Source organism: Heptranchias perlo, chromosome 7 (assembly GCF_035084215.1).
Source record: "Heptranchias perlo isolate sHepPer1 chromosome 7, sHepPer1.hap1, whole genome shotgun sequence".
Lineage (NCBI taxonomy): Eukaryota > Metazoa > Chordata > Chondrichthyes > Hexanchiformes > Hexanchidae > Heptranchias > Heptranchias perlo.
Window position 1 is genome coordinate 19026513 of NC_090331.1, and position 26860 is coordinate 19053372.

At 44.0% G+C, this 26860-nt stretch overlaps 2 protein-coding genes across 3 annotated transcripts in view; one reads left to right on the plus strand and one right to left on the minus strand.

Annotated features, from left to right (window-relative positions):
* Window positions 1-10374, minus strand: part of nifk (nucleolar protein interacting with the FHA domain of MKI67) — a 40222-nt gene extending 29848 nt beyond the window's left edge. Inside the window, exon 1 of the mRNA XM_067987129.1 lies at window positions 10265-10374. The gene's annotated coding sequence lies outside the window, so the exon portion shown is untranslated. The remainder of the gene's footprint in view (window positions 1-10264) is intronic.
* Window positions 1-26860, plus strand: part of si:dkey-219c10.4 (high affinity cGMP-specific 3',5'-cyclic phosphodiesterase 9A) — a 95596-nt gene that overhangs the window by 3174 nt on the left and 65562 nt on the right. The window lies entirely within an intron of this gene.

The window sequence follows — 26860 nt, forward strand, 5'->3', positions numbered from 1 at the left end:
TCATTTTACAAATGCGGTGTACTTCCAGAATTTTCTGTTTTTCTTTCAGATTCTTAGCAGTTGCAGTTTTTTTAATCACATCCATATGAATGATTTGCCAACAGTTGGTAAATCTCGTCTAAAGAAGATAGCTCGGACCACTAGGCACCGGACACGACAACGGCAAAACACCAAGCCCAGTCGACCCTGCAAGGTCCTCCTTACGAACATCTGGGGACTTGTGCCAAAATTGGGAGAGCTGTCCCACAGACTAGTCAAGCAACAGCCTGACATAGCCATACTCACAGAATCATATCTTTCAGCCAACGTCCCAGACTCTTCCATCACCATCCCTGGGTATGTCCTGTCCCACCGGCAGGACAGACCCACCAGAGGTGGTGGTACAGTGATATACAGTCAGGAGGGAGTGGCCCTGGGAGTCCTCAACATTGACTCTGGACCCCATGAAATCTCATGGCATCAGGTCAAACATGGGCAAGGAAACCTCCTGCTGATTACCACCTACCGTCCTCCCTCAGCTGATGAATCAGTCCTCCTCCATGTTGAACACCACTTGGAGGAAGCACTGAGGGTAGCAAGGGCACAAAATGTACTCTGGGTGGGGGACTTCAATGTCCATCACCAAGAATGGCTCGGTAGCACCACTACTGACCGAGCTGGCCGAGTCCTGAAGGACATAGCTGCAAGACTGGGCCTGCGGCAGGTGGTGAGCGAACCAACACGAGGGAAAAACTTACTTGACCTCGTCCTCACCAATCTACCTGTCGTAAATGCATCTGTCCATGACAGTATTGGTAGGAGTGACTACCGCACAGTCCTCGTGGAGATGAAATCCCGTCTTCGCACTGAGGACACCATCCAACGTGTTGTGTGGCACCACCACCGTGCTAAATGGGATAGATTCAGAACAGATCTAGCAGCTCAAAACTGGGCATCCATGAGGTGATGTGGGCCATCAGCAGCAGCAGAATTGTATTCCAGCACAATCTGTAACCTCATGGCCCGGCATATTCCTCACTCTACCATTACCAACAAGCCAGGGGATCAACCCTGGTTCAATGAGGAGTGTAGAAGAGCATGCCAGGAGCAGCACCAGGCGTACCTAAAAATGAGGTGCCAACCTGGTGAAGCTACAAATCAGGACTACATGCATGCTAAACAGCGGAAGCAACATGCTATAGACAGAGCTAAGCGATTCCACAACCAACGGATCAGATCAAAGCTCTGCAGTCCTGCCACATCCAGTCGTGAATGGTGGTGGACAATTAAACAACTAACGGGAGGAGGAGGCTCTGCAAACATCCCCATTCTCAATGATGGCGGAGTCCAGCACGTGAGTGCAAAAGAAAAGGCTGAAGCGTTTGCAACCATCTTCAGCCAGAAGTGCCGAGTGGATAATCCATCTCAGCCTCCTCCCGATATCCCCACCATCACGGAAGCCAGTCTTCGGCCAATTCGATTCACTCCACGTGATATCAAGAAACGGCTGAGTGCACTGGATACAGCAAAGGCTATGGGCCCCGACAACATCCCAGCTGTAGTGCTGAAGACTTGTGCTCCAGAACTAGCTGCGCCTCTAGCCAAGCTGTTCCAGTACAGCTACAACACTGGCATCCACCCGACAATGTGGAAAATTGCCCAGGTATGTCCTGTCCACAAAAAGCAGGACAAATCCAATCCGGCCAATTACCGCCCCATCAGTCTACTCTCAATCATCAGCAAAGTGATGGAAGGTGTCGTCGACAGTGCTATCAAGCGGCATTTACTCACCAATAACCTGCTCACCGATGCTCAGTTTGGGTTCCGCCAGGACCACTCGGCTCCAGACCTCATTACAGCCTTGGTCCAAACATGGACAAAAGAGCTGAATTCCAGAGGTGAGGTGAGAGTGACTGCCCTTGACATCAAGGCAGCATTTGACCGAGTGTGGCACCAAGGAGCCCTCGTAAAATTGAAGTCAATGGGAATCAGGGGGAAAACTCTCCAGTGGCTGGAGTCATACCTAGCACAAAGGAAGATGGTAGTGGTTGTTGGAGGCCAATCATCTCACCACCGAGATTAGGCTGACTGGCCTGTAATTACTCGGTCTTTCCCTTTCTCCCTTTTTAAACAACGGTACAACATTAGCAGTCCTCCAATCCTCTGGCACCACGCCTGTAGCCAGAGAGGATTGGAAAATGATGGTCAGAGCCTCCGTTATTTCCTCCCTTGCTTCACTTAACATCCTAGGATACATTTCATCCAGGCCTCGTGAATTATCTACTTTCAAAGATGCTAAACCCTTTAGAACATAAGAACATAAGAACATAAGAAATTGGAGCAGGAGTAGGCCAATCGGCCCCTCGAGCCTGCTCCGCCATTCAATAAGATCATGGCTGATCTGATCCCAACCACAAATCTAAAGAACACAAGAAGTCAGAGCAGGACCCGGCCACATAGCCCCTGGGCCCTCTCCGCCACCCACAGGGCATTGACCGATCCGAACTCAGCTTCATGTCCAATTTCCTGCCCGCTCCCCATAACCCCTAATTCCCTTTACTTCTAGGAAACTGTCTATTTCTGTTTTAAATTTATCTAATGATGTAGCTTCCACAGCTTCCTGGGGCAGCAAATTCCACAGACCTACCACCCTCTGAGTGAAGAAGTTTCTCCTCATCTCAGTTTTGAAAGAGCAGCCCCTTATTCTAAGATTATGCCCCCTAGTTCTAGTTTCACCCATCTTTGGGAACATCCTTACTGCATCCACCCGATCAAGACCCTTCACAATCTTATATGTTTCAATAAGATCGCCTCTCATTCTTCTGAACTCCAATGAGTAGAGTCCCAATCTACTCAACCTCTCCTCATATGTCCGCCCCCTCATCCCCGGGATTAACCGAGTGAACCTTCTTTGTACTGCCTCGAGAGCAAGTATGTCTTTTCTTAAGTATGGAGACCAAAACTGTATGCAGTATTCCAGGTGCGGTCTCACCAATACCTTATATAACTGCAGCAATACCTCCTTGTTTTTATATTCTATCCCCCTAGCAATAAAAGCCAACATTCCGTTGGCTTTCTTGATCACCTGCTGCACCTGCATACCAACTTTTTGATTTTCTTGCACTAGGACCCCCAGATCCCTTTGTACTGCAGTACTTTCCAGTCTCTCGCCATTAAGAAAATAACTTGCTCTCTGATTTTTCCTGCCAAAGTGCATAACCTCACATTTTCCAATATTATATTGCATCTGCCAAATCTCCGCCCACTCACCCAGCCTGTCTATATCCCCTTGCAGGTTTTTTATGTCCTCCTCACTCTCTACTTTCCCTCCCATCTTTGTATCATCTGCAAATTTTGATATGTTGCACTCGGTCCCCTCCTCCAAATCGTTAATATAGATTGTAAAGAGTTGGGGACCCAGCACCGACCCCTGTGGAACACCACTGGTTACTGGTTGCCAGTCCGAAAATGAACCATTTATCCCAACTCTCTGCTTCCTGTTTGATAACCAATCCTCCACCCATGCCAGAATATTACCCCCAATCCCGTGATTTTTTATCTTAAGTAATAATGTTTTATGTGGCACCTTGTCGAATGCCTTCTGGAAGTCTAAATACACTACGTCCACTGGTTCCCCTTTATCCACCCTATACGTTATATCCTCGAAGAACTCAAGCAAATTTGTCAGACATGACTTCCCCTTCATAAAGCCATGCAAGAAGGATGTTTGGTGATGAGGAAAAAATAGCAAGCACTTTATACCATCCAATATTTCACACTCCTCCTCCTTAACTACAATGTCTGCATTGTCCTCCTCCTTTGTGAAGATAGATGCAAAGTATTCATTAAGAACCATACCCACATCTTCCGCCTCCACATATAGGTTACCTAATAGGCCCTACTCTTTCCTTAGTTATCCTCTTGCTCTTTATGTATTTATTAAACATCTTTGGGTTTTCCTTAATTTTACTTGCCAGTATTTTTTCATGCCCTCTCTTTGCTTTCCTAATTTCCTTTTTAATTTCACGCCTGTATTTTGTATACTTCTCTAGACTTTCTGCCGTATTGAGCTCTTGGTATCTGACATAAGCTTCCCTTGTTTGCCTGTATGCTCCTTGACATCCAGGGGGCTCTAGATTTAGGAGTCCTACCATTTTTCTTTGTGGAAACATATTTGCTCTGAATCCTCATATCTCCCCCTTGAATGCCTCTGACACTGATTTACCTCAAGTAGCTGTTTCCAGTCCACTTTTCCTAAATCACACCTCAGCTTAGTAAAATTGGCCTTTCCCTACTTGAGAACTTTTATTCTTGATCTTTCTTTGTCCTTTTCCATAACTATGCTAAATCTAACTGAATTATGATCACTACCAGCAAAATGCCCTTCCAGTGATACACCTTCCATCAGCCCAGCTTGATTCCCTAAAACTTATTCAAGAACTGCCTCCTCGCTTGTTGGGCTTGTTATGTACTGGCTAAAAAAGTTCTCCCGAATACATTTTAAGAATTCTGCAGCCTCTATACCTTTTACATTGATTTTATCTGAGTTAATATTAGGGTAGTTGAAATCCCTTGCTATTATGCACTTCTCAGAAATTTACCTACATATTTGCAGTCTTATCTCCCTCTGAGTGTTCAGGGGTCTATAGTACATTCCCAGCAGTGTGATTGCCCCTTTTTTTGTTCTTCAGTTCAGCCCATATGGCCTCATTTGATGATCCTTCTGACATATCATCCCTCCTCACAGGTGTAATTGTTTCTTTAACGAATATTGCGACCCCCATTCCTTTTTTATCCCCCTCTCTATCTTGTCTGAACACGCTGTAACCAGGAATGTTGAGCTGCCATCCCTGCCCTTCTTTAAGCCATGTTTCTGTAATAGCTATGATATAAGACCATAAGACCATAAAAGATAGGAGCAGGAGTAGGCCATTCGGCCGCTCGAGCCTGCTTCGCCATTCAATGAGATCATGGCTGATCTGATTTTTACCTCAACTCCACTTTCCCGCCTTTTCCCCATATCCTTTGACACCATAAAAATCAAAAATTTGTCTAACTCAGCCTTGAATGTATTCAATGACTCAGCCTCCACAGCTTTTTGGGGTAAAGAATTCCAAAGATTCACGACCCTCTGGGAGAAGAAATTCCTCCTCACTTCCGTCTTAAACGGGCAACCCTTTATTCTGAGACTATGCCCCCTAGTTTTATGTTCCCCCGTGAGGGGTAACATCCTCTCAGCATCTACCCTATCGAGTCCCCTCAGAATCTTGTATGGTTCAATAGTCTCCTCTCATTCTTCTAAACTCCAATGAGTATAGACCCAACCTGTTCAATCTTTCCTCATAAGACAACCCTTCCATACCCGGAATCAACCAAGTGAACCTTCTCTGAACTGCCTCCAATGCAAGTATGTCCTTCCTTAAATAAGGGCACCAGAACTGTACGCAGTACTCCAGGTGTGGTCTCACCAGCACCCTGCACAGTTATAGCATGACTTCCCTGCTTTCATACTCCATCCCCCTAGAAATAAAGGCCAATATTCCGTTTGCCTTCCAGATTACCTGCTGCACCTGTATGTTGATTTTTTGTGTTTCATGTACGAGGACACCCAGATCCCTCTGTACCGCAGCATTTTGTAGTATTTCTCCATATCGTACTTCCATGTGTCTATGTGTCCTCAGCTCATCTGCCTTATTCACTAGATTCCTCGCATTGAAGTATATACCATTTAGTGCTGCCACACTCCTTTATTGTCTATTTCCTAGCCTTGTCCACATTAATCCAACAGAGATCTATGTACCAACACAAATGACAAGTTGGGCTCTTAATTCGGGTCCAAATGTTATATATTGGTACAGGTGCCTTATGAGGAGGATGCTGAACAACAGTGATCTGCACTCAGATTTCTGGTTTATAATTCAGTGCCAGCACTGAGTGTTGAAATTGTGCTACTGAAGATTGCTGTACAATAAAGAACACACGGATTGGTTGCAATGTCCAATCAGACATCAGATACCTTTCCTTCCTTCTTGGTAAAACGCATCTCAGGAATGATTAACACTAAATGCTTATTAATAACAAACCCACTGCAGTGCAGTGATCCAAAATGTAACTGATAAAACTATATAATCTTTGTATTACTTATTAATAAACTGTTATTAATTGGAAATTTGTGCCAAGAGGATACAGCACTTTATTGCCCAGTCAGGAATTGTAACCTTATTTACTGTGAATCATATTATATTTATAATTGTGTATATATATAACTGGAACTATACATATAAAAGCATTCCCAAATATCCACAAATTCAAATGGTAACTAATGCATTCCTCTAAAGCCAAACAAAACTACATATTTTGGGGCTTTGGTTACGGTATCAGGAGGAAATACTAATAGGTGTTCTAGTAAAAACTGGTTGGTTATTTGTTTCATTACAAAATGTTGTAGCACATTTTATCCCCAGGTTCTACTTTTTGTGATCAATTATGGAATTCCTGAATATAATTTCCCTTGGACCTTTTTTATGTAAATCATATGGGTATAATTTAACTGTAGGATGCATGCAATACTCATGTGATTACATTTGTGACTGAATACTGGAAAATTGCTCTCCCAGGCTTAAACTCCAGAGCCCAGTGACTCCTTAAACTGCTAATTAGCCTAAGATATACCGATATTTGCAGATCTTCTGAATCAAACCAAATGCACTAAGAAGCTTTTAACCTATACTGGATTTGAACTATATCATTTTATACCTGTCTAAAAGACAATACATACAAAAATACTACTTGTCTGTCGTGACCATCTTATTGCAGTCCCAGCATTATATTAATGTCTTGTACTTGAAGCTGCACAAGAAGTCAATTCCAAAAGTGGATATGGAGAGGTTTCATTCTAAATGCAGCCATGGTATTAGTCATACCCTTGGTGGCTGCTGTAGTAAATAATTTATCTCTCAGCTTTCCTTTCAGGGGTTCATAAATTGAGTAGGTTATGGGGTGATTTAATAGAGATATTGAAGATTATGAAGGGATAGAACAGAATCGATTGTAACAGACTGTTTCCAGTGATTGAGCAATTTAGAACGAGGGGATAGAAATATAACATTAAATGTAAGAGATTTAGGACAGAGAACAGGAGAAACTTTTTAATACAGGGAGTTATTAACCTGTTGAATACACTACCGGAAATAGTGATTTTAAAATCTTCACCCTTGTTTTCAAATCCCTCCATGGCCTGGCCCCTCCCGATCACTGTAACCTACTTCAGCCCTACAACGCTCCGAGATCTCCGCTCTTCCAATTCTGGCTTCTTGCGCATTCCCGATTTTAATCGCTCCACTGGTCCATTGGTGGCCATGTCTTCAGCTGCCTAGGCTCTAAGCTCTGGAATTCTCCCCCTAAACCTTTCCGCCTCTCTCTCCTCCTTTAAGACACTCCTTAAAACCTACCTCTTTGAACAAGTCACCTGTCCTAATATCTCCTTAGGTGGCTTGGTGTCAAGTCTTATTTGATAATGCTCCTCTGAAGTGCCTTGGGATGTTTTACTATGTTAAAGGTGCTATATAAATTCAAGTTGTTGAAGTAAAGACCATGGGAGTGAAATTCAACAATGGTGGGGTGCAAAATGGGCGGTAGCGGATTGACCGCTTGTTATACATCCTTCCTGATTTTCCTGTCCATTGATTTTGGCCGATCCGCTAATGCCCGATTTACGCCCCTGCCAAATCTGAATTTTACACCCCATGTCAACTTTTAAGAATAGGTTAGATAAGGTGGTTGGAAGATAAGGAAATAAAGGGATATGGGAACAAGCTCAGTACATTGGATTAGGACAACTGCTCATATGGAAGATAAACACCAACATGGACTTGGTTGGGTTGAGTTTCTATGATTTTTCAGGACCATGAATCCTTTAGTATATTTTTGCTTTAATAGTTCTATTACTCTCACAGTTTCAATTTGCAAAAAATATTGGTGCTTACTAAATTATAGCAACTCTGGATAAAACTGTTGTTTTAAAACTTTTATTGAGTTAAAATTTCAATGTCTGTAAATAAAGAAGCCTCCTTTCTGTTTGACATCCAGTCTTACAGGTCAAATATAAACAATCAGGGATCATGACTCACCATGTGTAATCATAATGCGTCATCATCATCAGTGATTGATAGTCAGGCTTTCTCCTATGTGTCTTCAGGATAAATAATACATGTACCAGAACTATAAAAGAATATACTATGAAAATATGCTCAAGGCATGTACTTGCGAGCTATCTTCAGCAAATCCATGACAAATCACCAACTGAAATTGCCCAATTTTGCTTCTGAAATCTTGTGCTGATTTTGATGAACTGAAGAAAGAAGAGTACTGTGGCAAAAATGAAGCATCTTTGACTAGTTTTGGTTTGGCAGCTGTTCCACAGAACATAAGCAATTTTTTAAAACTAAGTTCAGATTCTTGTGCCACCTTATTTTGATACAGTATTCAAGTCGATTACAATCTGCTTAGAGGGATAATTCAGACTTAAACAATGTTGTGTGATTGGTTCAGTTTGGGTTTGACTGACTGTTCCTTTTGAAATGTAACTGGTCAGATAGTCAAAATCCAGATGCCCCGGTAACACTTTTTTCCAGGATGTAAAAAGGCTGTTCCTTTCCTGGAGATCTCATAGCAAAGATAGTCACTCTTGAAAATGTTGGAAGCCGAGACTCACCCATGAGAGTGATTCAAGTTACAAGAGCTGAAATAATTTAGAGTAAGAAGGTTTGTAAAAGGCACAATAAGGTAATAAGCACCAATACAGTATTATGCCTTAGGACGTGTGAAACAGAACAGACCACATACTGGAAATTGAGCAGATAAGAGCGTGAAAAATAGAATAGAATACTATTTACGACACAGGAATGTTTCAGAACAGAAGTCAATGCGAGAAACTAAAATACAAGTTAAACAACCAGCAGAACAACTTCTCCAAAAGTAATGACACAGAGACATGGATGAACCCATCAACAAAATTAAAACCTGTTGAAGGACCAATTGTAAACACTGTTACTAAAGAAAACTTACATTACAAGTCCATTCAGGGACACAGCTAGTAGTGTTTCTGGGATGACTGGTTATGATGTGGGCATGTTAGAAGTGTGAAGGAGAAGGCCATGGCCAGCAATTAGATTGGGTCAAGTTATTCGAGTCAGACTCAATAGAGACTTAAACTGGGGAGCACAAGGAACTGTGAAAGGAAATGAGTTTGGATCAGATAGGGTAGAATAACTAAGAAACCTGTGGGAAGACTCAGTAAAAGAAACAGCATTGAAATGTGAAACCTGTAAACAGGCAAGACCAAGGTTTGTGATGGAAAATAAAGGGGGAGAAGTTTGACTTGTGCCCAAAATCAGTTACATTTGCTTTATAGTAAATATAAATGTGCATTGTTGCTGAGCTGTACAAACTAGGAATGTTGCAGATTCAAACCCTAGATTATGATGAATTAATTGACCTTGCTCAGGTTGGCAACAAGGGTGCTACAGTTGTGCTACAATTCAGTGCCCCGGGTTAAGAAGGAAAAAATTGGCCTTGGTTTCCTCTTCTCATTACCATTCAGCAACCTCTGATGCTTGAGGATAGAATCAGGCTCAGTTATGATTCCCCACGGTCAAATAGGTTGCTGACACTCACAACGAATGTTTACACATGAAGAATAGTGCAAGGGTGTGTTGTTACCATGGATCTGTACCTCAATTACACGGCAAAATCTTCAGAGAGATAGGGAGGGGAGAAAATTGTTTGGGGATGGGGGCAATCTTCAAAAAAAATAACTTTTCAGTGGCAAAAACACTTTTTCCCTCCTGTCAGTCTTAACTGCTCAATAATTATTTTGTCAAGTTGAATGGCATCTGTTGAATGAAATCTAATTAACAAAAGACTCAAGTCACACATTAGAAGGACTCACAAGTATTAGCTGTCTAATTCCAAAGTGAAAAGACTGTGGCCATGATTTTTTAAAAAAGTACTACTCAATCTCCTGTGACATTGCACATGGTGTGGCAGAGATCACATTCACTCACAGTTAGCGGATTTTCCCCATTAGTGTTGCAACTGTGGGTTGTTAATCCTTCAACAATAATTTCCGCTTGATTCTAGCCCGAGTGGTTATAAAATAGTAAGTTTAATAGATTGACTTGCAACAGAATTGCATGACAGCTGTCTTCAACATTACATTCAACAGTATTATAGTTATAATACAACTGTCTATAGATTACATTAAATGACAAGCAATCAATCCAACCTGATCTGTTCGAGAATCCAGCGTGATTAAACCTGACCTTCATGGGCTGCCAATGGACTTCCGACTGCCCCCTCTTGACAGCTCTAACTTTTGGGAGGGAGCATGCCTTATCTTTGTACTATTTGGCTGCGTTGTTCTATACATAAGCACCGCTGGTCTTATCTCATAGTCATAAGTCCTCCCACTGTGCTGACGGCACGTTAGCAACTCAAGATAAGCTGTTTTATGTAACGTAGCTAATGACCTCACCCTCCATCTCTGTTTACAAGCTGTTATGTTCCTCTGTGGAATGTGTAGGTCCTTCTTATCTGGGTACAGACCCGCTCATGGCCTTGCACGGCACTACCAATGTCTCGTTTCTTAGCAACCACATCCCTTGTTTTGGTATAAACCGCCTTCTGACATTATAGCATCTAGAAACAAGCTGTCTCTTGACCTTTGGGTGTTTATAGTTCTGAAGTTTCAGCATTCTCTGTCTTTGTTCACACACTGAGCCACGAATTTGCCCCCCTCCAATTAACATCGCCCTCTTGCTAAATGTTTGGGAGCTTTATGCAAGCTATGTGAAATGGGATAGTGACCATGCTTGGCTTTAAACCTTATTTTTACACTCACTTACCTGTCTCTGATGTCTTTGTCTTGCTTCTTTCTCTCTGTCTTTCCCTTTTCTGCTTCTGTTTTCTGCTGCTTTTCTCTCCTTTGATTCTTTTTTTCTTTTTGATTCTCACTCCTTTTCTGCTTCTCACCCTCTTTTTTTTTCCAGTGGGAGATGGACAGTGGTGTGGCAGGGAAAGGAGCCGCCAACAGCTGCAGGTTGGTTTTTGTGGCTGGTGGGTGGAAAACATGCCCCATAGCAGCTCCCTTTCCATCTCCTTCCCCAATCACTCTTGCATCCCCTCCATCCTTTCACCCCCATTGTGTCCCTTACCCTTTTATCTTCCCACAACCCATTCCACGTCCAACCACCACCTCATGCCCAAAAATCGCCCTACTCCTTCTTCTTTGAACAACCCACTCGACCCCTGTATCCTCCTCTCTCCCTTGCTTTGCTGTCACTCATCTCACCCGGTAACTTTCCATCCACTCCCACACTCCCTTTCGCTCCCCTACAGATGGATGATGTGCCAGAAGCCCACTCACCTTCAACCAGTTTCCCTCCTCCGCTCCTACCCTCCCTCTCTGTTTCCCTCAGAGGTTTTGTTTGCTTTCAAAATTCAGTTTGTTTTTCTTTAAAGAAATCACATTGGAATGAAGGAAAAAAATTGCTGGTCTACCTTTCTCTCTCTTTGTGTCTTTCTCTCCCTCTTCCACTGTCTTATAGGACTTACAAATTAGAATCTCTGTCCTCATAGATGTACACAATTAAAGTTGACTAGGTGTATATAACCATTAAAATAACTATTTTCAATGCCAAGAGTGGGGAGAGGGAGGGGTGGAGGTGGGGAGAGGGAGGGAAGGAGGGGTGGAGGTGGGGAGAGGGAGGAGTGAAGGTAGGGAGATGGTGTGGAGAGCGAGTGGGGGGAAGGGGATTGGGGAAGAGGGGACTAGGGAGGGGAAGGGAAAGAAAAGGAGGGAGAAGGCAGGGAGGGGGGAGGATGGAGGAAAAGGGAGAGGAGGAGGTGGGGAAAGGAGAAAAGCAGACAGCAGAGGAGAAGGGAAGAGGAACTATGTGATTGAAATCAGTTTCGATAGCCACTTGTGATAATACATTCCATTTTCTAATAACCCTTAGTATGACAAAAATGTTTTCTAACCTCCTACTTACACTTCTAGTACTAATCCTTAATTTATGAGCACTGGTTAAGGATTCAACCATGAAAGTAATCCCTCTGAAACCTTTCGTAATTTTGAATACTCCAATTACATAGAAACATAGAAAATAGGAGCAAGAGTAGGCCATTAGGCCCTGCTCCGCCATTCAAAATGATCATGGCTGATCGTCTAACTCAGTAACCTGTTCCCGCTTTTCCCCCATATCCCTTGATCCCTTTAGCATTAAGAAATATATCTATCTCCTTCTTGAATACATCTAATGACTTGGCCTCCACTGCCTTCTGTGGTAGAGAATTCCACAGGTTCACCACCCTCTGAGTGAAGAAGTTTCTCCTCATCTTGGTTCTAAATGACATACCCCGTATCCTGAGACTGTGACCCCTGGTTCTGGACTCCCCAGCCATCGGGAACATCCGCCCTGCATCTAGTCTGTCTAGTCCTGTTAGAATTTTATATGTTTCGATGAGATCACCTCTCATTCTTCTGAACTCTAGTGGATATAGTCCTAGTCGACCCAGTCTCTCCTCATACGTCAGTCCTGCCATCCCAGGAATCAGTCTGGTAAACCTTCGTTACACTCCCTCCATGGCAAGGACATCCTTCGTCAGATAAGGAGACCAAAACTGCACACAATACTCCAGATGTGGTCTTAACAAGGCCCAGTATAACTGCAGTAAGACATCCCTGCTCCTGTACTCAAATCCTCTTGCAATGAAGGCCAACATACCATTCGCCTTCCTAACTGCTTGCTGCACCTGAATGCTCGCTTTCAGCGACTGGTGTACAAGGACACCCAGGTCTCGTTGCACCTCCCCTTTTCCCAATCTATCACCATTCAGATAATAATCTGCCTTTCTGTTTTTACAACCAAAGTGGATAACCTCACATTTATGCACATAATACTGCCATGTTCTTGCCCACTCACTCAACTTGTCTAAATCACATTGGAGCCTCTTTGCATCCTCCTCACAGCTCACATTCCACCCCAGCTTTTTGTCCGTCTGCATGCTTGGAAATGTTACATTTAGTTCCCTCATCCAAATCATTGATATATATTGTGAATAGCTGGGGCCCAAGCACTGATCCCTGCGGTACCCCACTAGTCACTGCCTGCCACCCGGAAAAAGACCCGTTTATTCCTACTCTCTGTTTCCTGACTGTCAACCAATTCTCAATCCATGCCAGTATATTCCCCCCAATCCCATGTGCTTTAATTTTGCACACTAACCTCTTGTGTGGGACCTTATCAAAAGCCTTCTGAAAACCCAAACACACCACATCCACTGGTTCTCCTCTATCTATTCTACTAGTTACATCCTCAAAAAACTCTAGTAGATTTGTTAAGCATGATTTCCCTTTCATAAACCCATGCTGACTTTGTCCAATCCTGTTAATGCCTTCCAAGTGTTCTGTTATCACATCCTTTATAATAGACTCTAGCATTTTCCCCACTACTGATGTTAGGCTAACTGGTCTGTAATTCCCTGTTTTTTCTCTCCCTCCATTTTTAAATAGTGGGGTTACATTTGCCACCCTCCAATCTGTAGGAACTGTTCCAGAGTCTCTAGAATTTTGGAAGATGATCAGCAATGCATCCATTATTTCCAGGGCCACTTCCTTTAGTACTCTGGGATGTAGATTATCAGGCCCTGGGGATTTGTCAGCCTTTAGCCCCATTAATTTCCCTAGCACTATTTTTTTACTAATACTGGTTTCCTTCAGTTCCTCCCTCTCACTAGTCCCTTGGTCCCCTAACATTTCTGACAGGTTATTTATGTCCTCCTTTGTGAAGACAGAACCAAAGTATGTGTTTAATTGTTCTGCCATTTCTTTGTTCCCTATTATAATTTCCCCCATTTCTGACTGTTAGGGACCTGCATTTGTCTTCACTTGACATATTTATAGAAGCTTTTACAGTCAGTTTTTATGTTCCCTGCTAGTTTACTCTCTCTACTCCATTAAATACAGCCCTAGATTTTAAAGTCTTTCATCAGAACTATATCCTCTAATCCCTTGTACCATTCTTGTAAATCGGCATTGCATTTTTTCCATGGCTCCAGTCTCCTTTCTGTAATGGGGTGCCTAAAACTGTAAAAAGTACTCCCAAGTGTGGCCTAACCTTGTATAAGAACATAAGAAATAGGAGCAGGAGTAGGCCATACGGCCCCTTAATAAGGTCATGGCTGATCTTCAACCTCAACTCCACTTTCCCTCCTGATCCCCATATCCCTTGATTCCCTTAGAACCCAAAAATCTATCGAACTCAGTCTTGAATAGACTCAATGACTGAACATCCACAGCCCTCTGGGGTAGAGAATTCCAAAGATTCACCACCCTCTGAGTGAAGAAATTCCTCCTCGTCTCATTCCTAAATCACCTACTCCTCATCCTGAGACTATGCCCCCTAGTTCTAGACTCTCCAGCAAAGGGAAACAGTCTCTCAGCATCTACTCTGTCAAGCCCTCTAAGAATTTTATATGTTTCAATGAGATCACCTCTCATTCTTCTAAACTTCAGGGAATATATGCCCATTCTATTCAATCTCTCCTCATAGGACAATCCTCTAATCCCAGGAATCAATTTAGTGAACATTCGTCACAACGCCTCTAAGGCAAGTATATCCTTCCTTAGGTGAGGAGACCAAAACTCTACAGTACTCCAGGTGTAGTCTCACCAAAGCCGTGTACAATTGTAGCAAAACTTCTTTACTCTTGTACTCCAGCCCCCTTGCAATAAAGGCCAACATACCATTTGCCTTTCTGATTGCTTGCTGTACCTGCATGTTAACTTTCTGTGTTTCATGTACAAGGACATCCAAATCTCCCTGAACACCAACATTTAATAGTTTCTCACCATTTTAAAAAATATTCTGTTTTTCTATTCCTCCTACCAAAGTGAATAACCTCACATTTCCCCACATTATACTCCATCTGCCACCTTCTTGTCCACTCACTTAACCTGTCTATATCCCTTTGCAGACACTTTGGGCTCAATTTTAAACTTAAATTGCAGGTGCATTCGGAGCGGGGGTGTGGGGGGGACTGTGAAAATTGCAGAAATGCAGAGTGGGTTTGGAAGCCGGCTCCAACCCGCCAACTTCCGAGTTTCCTACAGACGCACCTGTGTGCAACCAGACGTCCCTCCGGCAATTAAAGCCAGCAGGATGATAATTAAAGAACCAAATGGGGTACTTAAGGCACTTTACTTGTGACATATTAGGTAGTTAGAACAATTTTTAACTTACCTGGGTGGCTTTCCTGTGGCTTCTGATTGAAGGGCCGGATCAGGCAAAAAGAAACAAAATAAATTAAATGACAAACCATTGCACAAAGTTAACACAAAATCAACCTACCTTTCCTCCCTGCTCCGATGTCCGATGTCTCCCTCTCCGATCTTCCCCTTTTTCCCCCCTCTCCGGTGTCCTCCGATCTTCCCCTCTTCTCCCCCCAATCTTCCCCTCTTCTCCCCTCCCCGATCTTCCCCCTTCTCCCCCCCGATTTTCCCCTCTTCTCCCCCTCCCGATCTTCCCCTCTTCTCCCTCCCCCCGATCTTCCCCTCTTCTCCCCACCCCCCTGATCTTCCGTTCCAGCGCCGGATGAAGTCTCGCTCTCTATCTTTCTCTCCCCACGTCCCCCCCCTCCCCCCCACCATCGACATTGCAGTTCCTGTCAGCAGCCAGCGAAACCCGGAAAGAACTTTAATCACCATCAATTACATTGTGATCGCGTCGGAAACAGTACGATTTTTATTCGGGTTTGCCACGCGCACCCTGCTGCCAACCCACCACCATTTCAAGATTGAGCCCTTTGTGTCTTCCTCACAGCTTACTTTCCCACCTACCTTTGTATCGTCAGCAAACTTGGATACATTATTCACTTGTTTTGTACAGTTACATCATCATTTCTTTGCTTTTGCATTCAATGCCTTGATATATAAAATCCAGAATCCCATTTGTTCTTTTTTATATCAACTAGTGACTATCCTTCCTGTGGGGAAGGCAAGCAAGATATTTGAGTTGAGATTGCTCTAAGGTGACAAAACAAGTGTGTAAGGTATCCAAGTTTGCTGACGATGCAAAGCTGGGTGGGAAAGTAAGCTGTGAGGAGGACACAAAGAGTCTGCAAAGGGATATGGACAGGTTACGTGAGTGGGTGAGAAGGTGGCAGATGGAGTATAATGTGGGGAATTGTGAGGTTAATCACTTTGGTAGGAAGAATAGAAAAACAGAATAAATTTTAAATGGTGAGAAACTATTAAATGTTGGTGTTCAGAGAGATTTGGGTGTCCTTGTACACGAAACACAGAAAGTACTTGAAGGTAGAAGATTGTAACAGAGTCAACTTTCGGTGCAGACTTGGTAATCTGATATCAGAGCCGAGCAGGTCTGCAGTACTCCAGTGCATTATTGATGATTGACCAACTAACTCAACAATGGGACCTGGAGGGATAGACTTGTCATTGGGACCTCGAACTCTTCCCACTTGGATCTAAATAAACCTTGTGTAATGAGTAGAGTGCTCCTAGCTGCACAAGTAATGGGAAGCTTACTAGTGCATTGAGTGAAAAGATTGTATGCTTTTAGCTGATTAAACTCCAGCATTAACCCTTTACACACTGATGGAGACCTTGGCTATGCCAATCTGCATCTAAGCTCTTTGGGCCTACATAAGTGGAGTGTGTCCTTGTAGGGAAAAATATGCAATCCATATTGGACAAACAGAAACTCTATCTGGTTTGGAGGCTCTTAAGAACAGTGATACCCAGCTGACCAAAAAAAAAGTGGCATTGCTAATAAGTATGACAGTTTGCATTTTGAGTGCTTATGAGGGGTGTTTTTTTAAAACCTAATGTTAGCGTGAGCTTTCGACCACATATCCGCTCCATCACCATTACCAAAACCTCCGTAACATCGCCCATCTCCACCTGTAGGGGGTGGTGGTGTGTGTCAGCTTCACCTCTGACTTCTGAGCGGTCCGAATCGCTCCCACTCCCTGGGTTCTAGACCTTGGACTTATTTGGGGGTTGTGACAAAAAAATGCAGCAGACAACTGGTTTTGGTGCAAGAAAAGAAACTGGGTTTATTGAAGTCACAAATGAACTTATAACATTAGGATAATACTGAGATACAAAGTACTCTTAGTTAAGAATGGGGAACACACGGCATAACGAGGGAAAATCACCCTACTAATCCCCTTACCCTTGTCCCACCCCCAAAACCTAACTAAATTGAACTAGGAGAGGTCAGGGATCATGCTCACCAAACCAGGGTTCCTTGACAGTTCGAAATCCAGCCAGGTAAGCCAGTTACGCTCTTTGTGTCCTCTGGGCCCTGCCGTCCCCACGTGGTCCTGGTCTGTGGAATCTGCGAAGGTTCTTCAGTTGGATAGAGTCTGTTGGTACGGTAAGGCACAGTTGTGGGTGGACGATCTTCGTGTAGGGCTAAGGTTGCCTTGTGCTGTTCCAAAACTGCTGTTTAAAACTGAACTGCCTAGAACCTGCTCCAAAACCAATCCCTGCTTTGTAACTGGTCCCCAGTTATACTGTTTTCGAATTTCTTATCTGATTCCCAAAACAAGGTTAGTTCTTTGACTGATTATGGTGGGCTTCTTCCGGTGATTGTTGGTTTCCTGTTCCCATAACTAGGCTTGAACTGAAAGCCATTGTATTGATGGGTTTGCATAATTGCATTGATTGATTTATGCAAGGTTTTGATGGGCTTTAGTTTCGTGTAAGCTGAAGTCTTTCTCTGGGTTGATTGTTTTAAAGGGCTACTCTCATTGTCTGGTTTTCAGGAACAATCCACACTGTCCCGACAAGCCCAGGCATGTCTGCAGGGATCCATTTTTAACCCAGCAGTTGGGTCCTCTGCCATAAAAGTCTAAAAAGTCATATCCTCGTTGATGATATGAAAAATGTGGGGATTTTGAGAACCCTTCACACCCCTGCCTCAGCTCATCGGCTGCTGAAACCCTCATCCGTGCTTTTGTTACATCTAGACTTGACTATTCCAATGCTCTCCTGGCTGGCCTCCCATCTTCCACCCTCCATAAACTTGAGCTCATCCAAAACTCTGCTGCCTGCGTCCTAACTTGCACGTTCTCCCATCACGCGCTGACCTACATTGGCTCCCGGTCCGGGAACACCTCGATTTTAAAATTCTCATCCTTGTTCCCAAATCCCTCCATGGCCTCGTCCCTCTCTATCTCTGTAACCTCCTCAAGCCCTACAACCCTCCGAGATCTCTGTGCTCCTCCGGTTCGTGCCTCTTGCGCATCCCCAATTTTAATTGCTCCACCATTGACAGCTGTGCCTTCAGCTGCCTAGGCCCTAAGCTCTGGAATTCCTTCCCTAAACCCCTCCGCCTCTCTACCTCTCTCCTCCTTTTAAGACGCTCCTTAAAACCTACCTCTTTGACCAAGCTTTTGGTCACCTGTCCTAATATCTTCTTATGTGGCTCAAAGTCAAATTTTGTTTGGTAACGCTCCTGTGACATTTTACTATGTTAAAGGCACTATATAAATGCAAGTTGTTGTTGTTATTGTTGTTGTTGTTATGCGGGCCCTATTCTGAGTGGGCTGTATTATATCCTGATTAACTACCTCACGTGGGCAGGCAAGCAACACAGTTGGCAATAATAAAACCATTATTAAGTAAGGCAAACCAAACAAATTGACTAAGGAAACAACCTAAACTATTGATAACTATCTAACAAACGAAACAATTTATGCAACCTACACACTGAATAAGATAACTTAAATATGCAAGATAAACTCAGACTTTTGTGCGCAGATACTCTGAGTGAAGGGCTATAGTACAGTACAACTTGTCCAAACTGGCTTTTACACAGCAGCCCTGCATAGGCTAGTACAGAGACCATTCATTAGGGACATTGTGGGCAGCTATTCTTCTCTGATATTGGGAAGGGATATTGCAAGCCTGTTACAAAATTCATAGCATAGTGTGGCGTGTTGTGATATAAGGCATGTTGAATGCGTAATTGTATTGATCTAGTGGCAATGTCAGTGCTGCATATAGACCTGAGCACTGTGTTATGGGGAAAAAACAGGATAGTGTTATATATATATATATTATATATATAGTAATATGTTTTTGGCTTTCAAACAGTCTTGTAATGCTCAGGCACTGGAATGCTTACTTGAGTGATTGCACTGCATTGCAACCATCTTGGTAATGTGCAACCTTTCATCTCCTCTTTTGAGACAATGCAGTGATCTTGAAGTGCTGTCTCAGATTTTGCACTTGATTGTTCCCATTTGAGAAACAAATGGTGCTTTGTATCAGTAGCGGCATAGATGTAACATGACGCAAATGGCAGGCTATGAATACTTCATTAGTGAGAGATGGGGCCAAACTGCTTTCAGTTTTATTAAAAGCTTCATGATACAAATTGGAACTTGTTGCAAAGTCAGTTTTCAATTTGGTTTAGGTGCCTGTGAGATTTTGATTAACTGATGCAAAATTCTATATTAATATTACAAAAAAAGTAACTATTTTACCTCCAGCAACCTACTTAAGACTGGCTAGTGTATTTGAGAAATCTTACATAAGAACATAAGAAATAGGAGAAGGAGTACGCCACACAGCCCCTCGAACCTACTCCGCCATTCAATAAGATCACAGCTGATCTTCGACCTCAACTATACTTTCCTGCCTGATCCTCATTTCCCTTGATTCCCCTGGAGTCCAAAAATCTATCGATCTCAGCCTTGAATATACTCAATGACAGAGCATCCACAGCCTTCTGGGGTAGAGAATTTCAAAGATTCACCACCCTCTGAGTGAAGAAATTCCTCCTCATCTTAGTCCTAAATCACCCACCCCTTATCCTGAGACTAAGCCCCCTAGTTCTAGACTCTCCAGCCAGGGGAAACAGCCTCTCAGCATCTACCCTGCAAAGCCCTCCATGAATTTTATAAGTTTCAATGAGATCACCTCTCATTCTTCTAAACTCCAGAAAGTAAAGGCCCATTCTACTCAATCTCTCCTCATAGGACAATCCTCTAATCCCAGGAATCAATCTAGTGAACCTTCATTGCACCACCTTTAAGGCGAGTATATCCTTCCTTAGGTAAGGAGACCAAAACTGTACACAGTACTCCAGGTGTGGTCTTGCCAAAGCCATGTACAATTGTAGCAAGACTTCCTTACTCTTGTACTCCAAACCCTTTGCAATAAAGGCCAACATACCATTTGCCTTCCTAATTGCTTGCTGTACCTGCATGTTAACTTTCTGTGTTTCTTGTACGACGACACCCAAGTCTCTCTGAACACCAACATTTAATAGTTTCTCACCATTTCAAAAAATATTCTGTTTCTCTATTCTTCCTACCAAAGTGAATAACCTCACATTTCCCCACATTACATTCTATCTGCCACCTTCTTGTCCACTCACTTAACCTGTCTATATCCCTTTGCAGACTCTTTGTGTCCTCCTCACAGCTTACTCTCCCACCTAGCATTGTATCATCATCAAACCTATGGGGTAAGAGCAGGAATAAGCACTACTTATAGATTAGATACATTAGAACAACAAAAACAATATACAGCACATTTTAATTGATTCCCCTGCAATGTACTCTGCAACATATCTGGTCCAACTTTTGCATATTTATTATTGGGCGTCTAATTTTAGTTGTTCAATATACACCAACGCTTCAGCACAATACAAATAAGTATATATAAGCAATAAAGCAGTAAATGGCTGTTACAGGCTTAATTTAACTCTGATTTTAATGTTATGCTCTTTCTTTAAATGTAGATTAGTTGGCTCTATGATGACTCGCTTGTTTTTAAACCAATGTATAACTGAGCCATACAGACCAGAGTTCCCAGATCTGATTTTTGGGGTTGTGCTGAGTTCACTAATCTCAGACAGGTGCCGTTAGGGGTACTACAACTGGCCTCAGTGCTCAGCGATTAAGGGAGAGGACCATCAGTCAGGATTCCTTCTCCTGATCCCTCTCCAGCGTCTCTTGCTGGAAAGTGCATGTCTGTGGTTGTCAGATGAAGACAGAATCAGGGTCCCTTCGTGGCCATATAACCTGCTGACATTGAAGGGTTGATCTTCATCTTGCTACCTCCCCATTTATCTCTGTAAAAGGTGTGGTAGTGAGATGACAATTGGAGAAAAAAATGCCAACTTACAGCTGAAAGCCTGCCTGTCCCAATTTTTGGGCAGACCTCGAATTAGGAGGCCAACCCTCCCACCACAATCAGGCATATATTCAAATAGGGTCAAATGATACAGTTAAGACCCCGATGCAATTTTTATGACAATCAGTGCCGCCACCGTAACCTCCTCAACCTGCCCACAAATCATGGGTGTTAGAGGTCAGGGGGTGGTCCCTTCCAGCGCTACTTAAAGGGATCCTCACTTGCTCTCATTTAAAACACTGCAAAAATGTGGGAGACATTTTGCTGATGGTGGTTTTTTGCAAGTTGTCTTGACAATGATGTCAATGGCAGTGTCCTCATTAGAGTCAAAGTTTGTAACATGGTGGGACCTCCTCTTGTTCTTGAGGTCTCCCGCTAATTGTCTGCCAGTTTCACCTGCAAGAATAGTGTGAATGGATTAGGGTGTGCCCTGTTGAAGGCTTCTGAAGAAGTATGAGGCAGATTAGCATAATCTACTTGTGGAGAGGAAGAAGCAGCAAGTGTAGGCAAAAGGGGAAGGTCATTTTGAGGGCAGTAGCAGGTGTTGAGTGTGTGAGTGCAAACAGAAGGAGGTGTAGGGGTGTCCTGATGTGACTGGAGAGAGGCTTGTGTACTGGGGGAGGGAAGAACTGCTACTGCTGGGCTAAAGTCTGGTGTTGCAGGGCTGTGTAAAGAGTAAGAAAGATGTGAAGAGGAGTCTTAACGTGGCAATCCTGACAAGGTCATTAAATTTCTTTCTGCACTGCAGGCAGCTCCTTGGAATTATGCTGTCGGCATTGACCTGCCCAGCCATCTCACGCTACTGCTGCTGGCTAATTTGCTGGGGCACATGTTGCCCTTCCTGTTGCTCACTTGTCTACGAGTACTGCAATGGCTGTACCTGAAAATTGGGGTGCCCTGTCAGGCCATGCCATTCTGCCTGCTGCCTCAGTAATGTGCTATCCACTCACCACCACTGAATACTCCATTTCCCCTTTAAGAGCTGCAGGTCCACCAGATTTCCTGCCCTTCCAAATGTCAAGCTGTTTATAAGCAGTGTGATTAGCCCTGGCAATTCACCTCCTGTATTAAAATGAAGCCCGACCAAGAAAATCGATCAGGTCTCTTGCTGACGTCATCAGGCAGGCGGAGCTGCCTGAGTGGGCTAAATTTGAAAATTGTGCTCTTACTATCTCGACTCTCAAGTGATGAATGACTACACAGAACAAGGCACTGGATTGCTTTCGGGGCTTTGGAACTGAGTCCCAGTTTGAGCCAATGCCTTTAGGAGAGGATAGGAGAAAATGAGGATTAGTGTTTTGTCCATTTTAGGAAATATGTATTTTCTCTGCACTTTTAGGTCCCTGATAACACGTGTTATTTGCTAGTTTCTCTTTAAATGTAAACATTATTTTCACACTATTTATTTAAACCAATCTGGGTCAATAAGAGGTTCTTTGTAATTTTTACTCAATAGATTTATGAACTGTTCATTAACTTGACTATCAATTTGTTTTGAATCAGTTTTATTTTTTAAGCGATTGGCATTGACTGACTTTGCTTTGTTTAATTACATTTTATTAGCCCTTTCCCGAGTAACAGGGTGTTACCATGACTGCAGTACTTTTGATTCTTTTCAACTGAAGTATTAGATACACGGAACAAATTGCTTCCAGGGAAGAATCATCAGAGAATCTAGATAAACAATGCGAATAATTAGGTTTTGAGAACGTCAGCAGCAGTGTGTGGTATTTTATGAACTGTGGACACATTATTGCTAATCAAGCAATGATCTGGATTTTGGTCTTGTTGGATATTAACAGCTTTTTGGGTCAACAACCAAAACTCATGTCACCATTTCCTGCTTTTTGCACTAAAAGTGACAACAGCAAGATTAACTGTCCAATTCAACACAAGCCGGGCTCACTAACCTGTAGAGACCAAAAAAGTCAAATTCTGTTTCGTGGGATTCTGGAATTTTTACTGGTGTTATAGGGATCAAATCCCATCCATTTGTTGATTAATACTACAGGAGAGACCAACTTGGAGCTGTTGTCTCTATTCCAGGAAATAAAGTTCTAGATGCAGAGTCTTTGCTCATTGATTTTTTTTTAGAGGAAATACTACTTACAACCAACATGCACAAGATACAAAGGCTGTGGGAGACCTTGCGTTAGAGTTGGGCAAAGTACCAGAAGGGAGTCCAGTGCTTATGAAATTGTGCCCAAGTGAAGGAGGGGAGAAGAAAATTGGCAGAGAAAAACAGAAAAAAAATTGGCAGGAAATAAGCACAGATCCAGTTTTATATTTTCTCAGGACATAAACACTGCAGGGCCAGTTTTCCTGTCTCCAGGCTGTTAGGCTGGCAGAGTGCACCTCCCGGAGTGCCTTCTGCCTGCAGTGACCTGAACCCACTTGTATTTCTGGATTCAGATCGACCTCCCCCTTAAGGGAAGCCCAGGGAATCCTGGGGCAACGTGAAAAAGATGAAGACCTGGCAACACATGTCTCGGCACTATTTCCCCTCCTTTGTGCCTGAAAAATGTGTTCCCCACAGAAACGTGTTCCCCAACGCATTGTACAGAAATACCAGCCTTGGTTTGTCCACAGCTAGCCCAGTAACATAACCACTATGCTACCGTACCGTACGGTAGCATAGTGGTTATGTTACTGGGCTAGTAATCCAGAGGCCTGGACTAAAATCCAGAGTCATGAGTTCAAATCCCGCCACGGCAGCTGGCGAATTTAAATTCAATTAATTAATTAAATTCAATTAATTAAATAAAAATCTGGAATTAAAATACTAGTATCAGTAATGATGGCCATGAAACTACCGGATTGTCGTAAAAACCCATCTGGTTCACTAATGTCCTTCAGGGAAGGAAGCCTGCCGCCCTTACCCGGTCTGGCCAAAATGTGACTCCAGACCCACAGCAATGTGGTTGATTCTTAATTGCCCTCTGAAATGGCCTAGCAAGCCACTCAGTTGTAAAATCTCGCTACGAAAAGTCATAATAAGAATAAAACCGGACGGACCACCCGGCATCGGACCACTAGGCACCGGACACGACAACGGCAAAAAAACACCAAGCCCAGTCGACCCTGCAAGGTCCTCCTGGGGACTTGTGCCAAAATTGGTGAGAGCTGTCCCACAGACTAGTCAAGCAACAGCCTGACATAGCCATACTCACAGAATCATATCTTTCAGCCAACGTCCCAGACTCTTCCATCACCATCCCTGGGTATGTCCTGTCCCACCGGCAGGACAGACCCACCAGAGGTGGCGGTACAGTGATATACAGTCAGGAGGGAGTGGCCCTGGGAGTCCTCAACATTGACTCTGGACCCCATGAAATCTCATGGCATCAGGTCAAACATGGGCAAGGAAACCTCCTGCTGATTACCACCTACCGTCCTCCCTCAGCTGATGAATCAGTCCTCCTCCATGTTGAACACCACTTGGAGGAAGCACTGAGGGTAGCAAGGGCACAAAATGTACTCTGGGTGGGGGACTTCAATGTCCATCACCAAGAGTGGCTCGGTAGCACCACTACTGACCGAGCTGGCCGAGTCCTGAAGGACATAGCTGCTAGACTGAGCCTGCGGCAGGTGGTGAGCGAACCAACACGAGGGAAAAACTTACTTGACCTCGTCCTCACCAATCTACCTGTCGCAAATGCATCTGTCCATGACAGTATTGGTAGAAGTGACCACCGTACAGTCTTCGTGGAGATGAAATCCCGTCTTCGCACTGAGGACACCATCCAACGTGTTGTGTGGCACTACCACCGTGCTAAATGGGATAGATTCAGAACAGATCTAGCAGCTCAAAACTGGGCATCCATGAGGCGCTGTGGGCCATCAGCAGCAGCAGAATTGTATTCCAGCACAATCTGTAACCTCATGGCCCGGCATATTCCTCACTCTACCATTACCAACAAGCCAGGGGATCAACCCTGGTTCAATGAGGAGTGTAGAAGAGCATGCCAGGAGCAGCACCAGGCGTACCTAAAAATGAGGTGCCAACCTGGTGAAGCTACAACTCAGGACTACATGCATGCTAAACAGCGGAAGCAACATGCTATAGACAGAGCTAAGCGATTCCACAACCAACGGATCAGATCAAAGCTCTGCAGTCCTGCCACATCCAGTCGTGAATGGTGGTGGACAATTAAACAACTAACGGGAGGAGGAGGCTCTGCAAACATCCCCATTCTCAATGATGGCGGAGTCCAGCACGTGAGTGCAAAAGACAAGGCTGAAGCGTTTGCAACCATCTTCAGCCAGAAGTGCCGAGTGGATAATCCATCTCAGCCTCCTCCCGATATCCCCACCATCACGGAAGCCAGTCTTCAGCCAATTCGATTCACTCCACGTGATATCAAGAAACGGCTGAGTGCACTGGATACAGCAAAGGCTATGGGCCCTGACAACATCCCAGCTGTAGTGCTGAAGACTTGTGCTCCAGAACTAGCTGCGCCTCTAGCCAAGCTGTTCCAGTACAGCTACAACACTGGCATCCACCCGACAATGTGGAAAATTGCCCAGGTATGTCCTGTCCACAAAAAGCAGGACAAATCCAATCCGGCCAATTACCGCCCCATCAGTCTACTCTCAATCATCAGCAAAGTGATGGAAGGTGTCGTTGACAGTGCTATCAAGCGGCACTTACTCACCAATAACCTGCTCACCGATGCTCAGTTTGGGTTACGCCAGGACCACTCGGCTCCAGACCTCATTACAGCCTTGGTCCAAACATGGACAAAAGAGCTGAATTCCAGAGGTGAGGTGAGAGTGACTGCCCTTGACATCAAGACAGCATTTGACCGAGTGTGGCACCAAGGAGCCCTAGTAAAATTGAAGTCAATGGGAATCAGGGGGAAAACTCTCCAGTGGCTGGAGTCATACTTAGCACAAAGGAAGATGGTAGTGGTTGTTGGAGGCCAATCATCTCAGCCCCAGGGCATTGCTGCAGGAGTTCCTCAGGGCAGTGTCCTAGGCCCAACCATCTCCAGCTGCTTCATCAATGACCTTCCCTCCATCATAAGGTCAGAAATGGGGATGTTCGCTGATGACTGCACAGTGTTCAGTTCCATTCGCAACCCCTCAGATAATGAAGCAGTCTGAGCCTGCATGCAGCAAGACCTGGACAACATCCAGTCTTGGGCTGATAAGTGGCAAGTAACATTCGCGCCAGATAAGTGCCAGGCAATGACCATCTCCAACAAGAGAGAGTCTAACCACCTCCCCTTGACATTCAATGGCATTACCATCGCCGAATCCCCCACCATCAACATCCTGGGGGTCACCATTGACCAGAAACTTAACTGGACCAGCCATATAAATACTGTGGCTACGAGAGCAGGTCAGAGGCTGGGTATTCTGCGGCGAGTGACTCACCTCCTGACTCCCCAAAGCCTTTCCACCATCTACAAGGCACAAGTCAGGAGTGTGATGGAATACTCTCCACTTGCCTGGATGAGTGCAGCTCCAACAACACTCAAGAAGCTCGACACCATCCAAGATAAAGCAGCCCGCTTGATTGGCACCCCATCCACCACCCTAAACATTCACTCCCTTCACCACCGGCGCACTGTGGCTGCAGTGTGCACCATCCACAGGATGCACTGCAGCAACTTGCCAAGGCTTCTTCGACAGCACCTCCCAAAC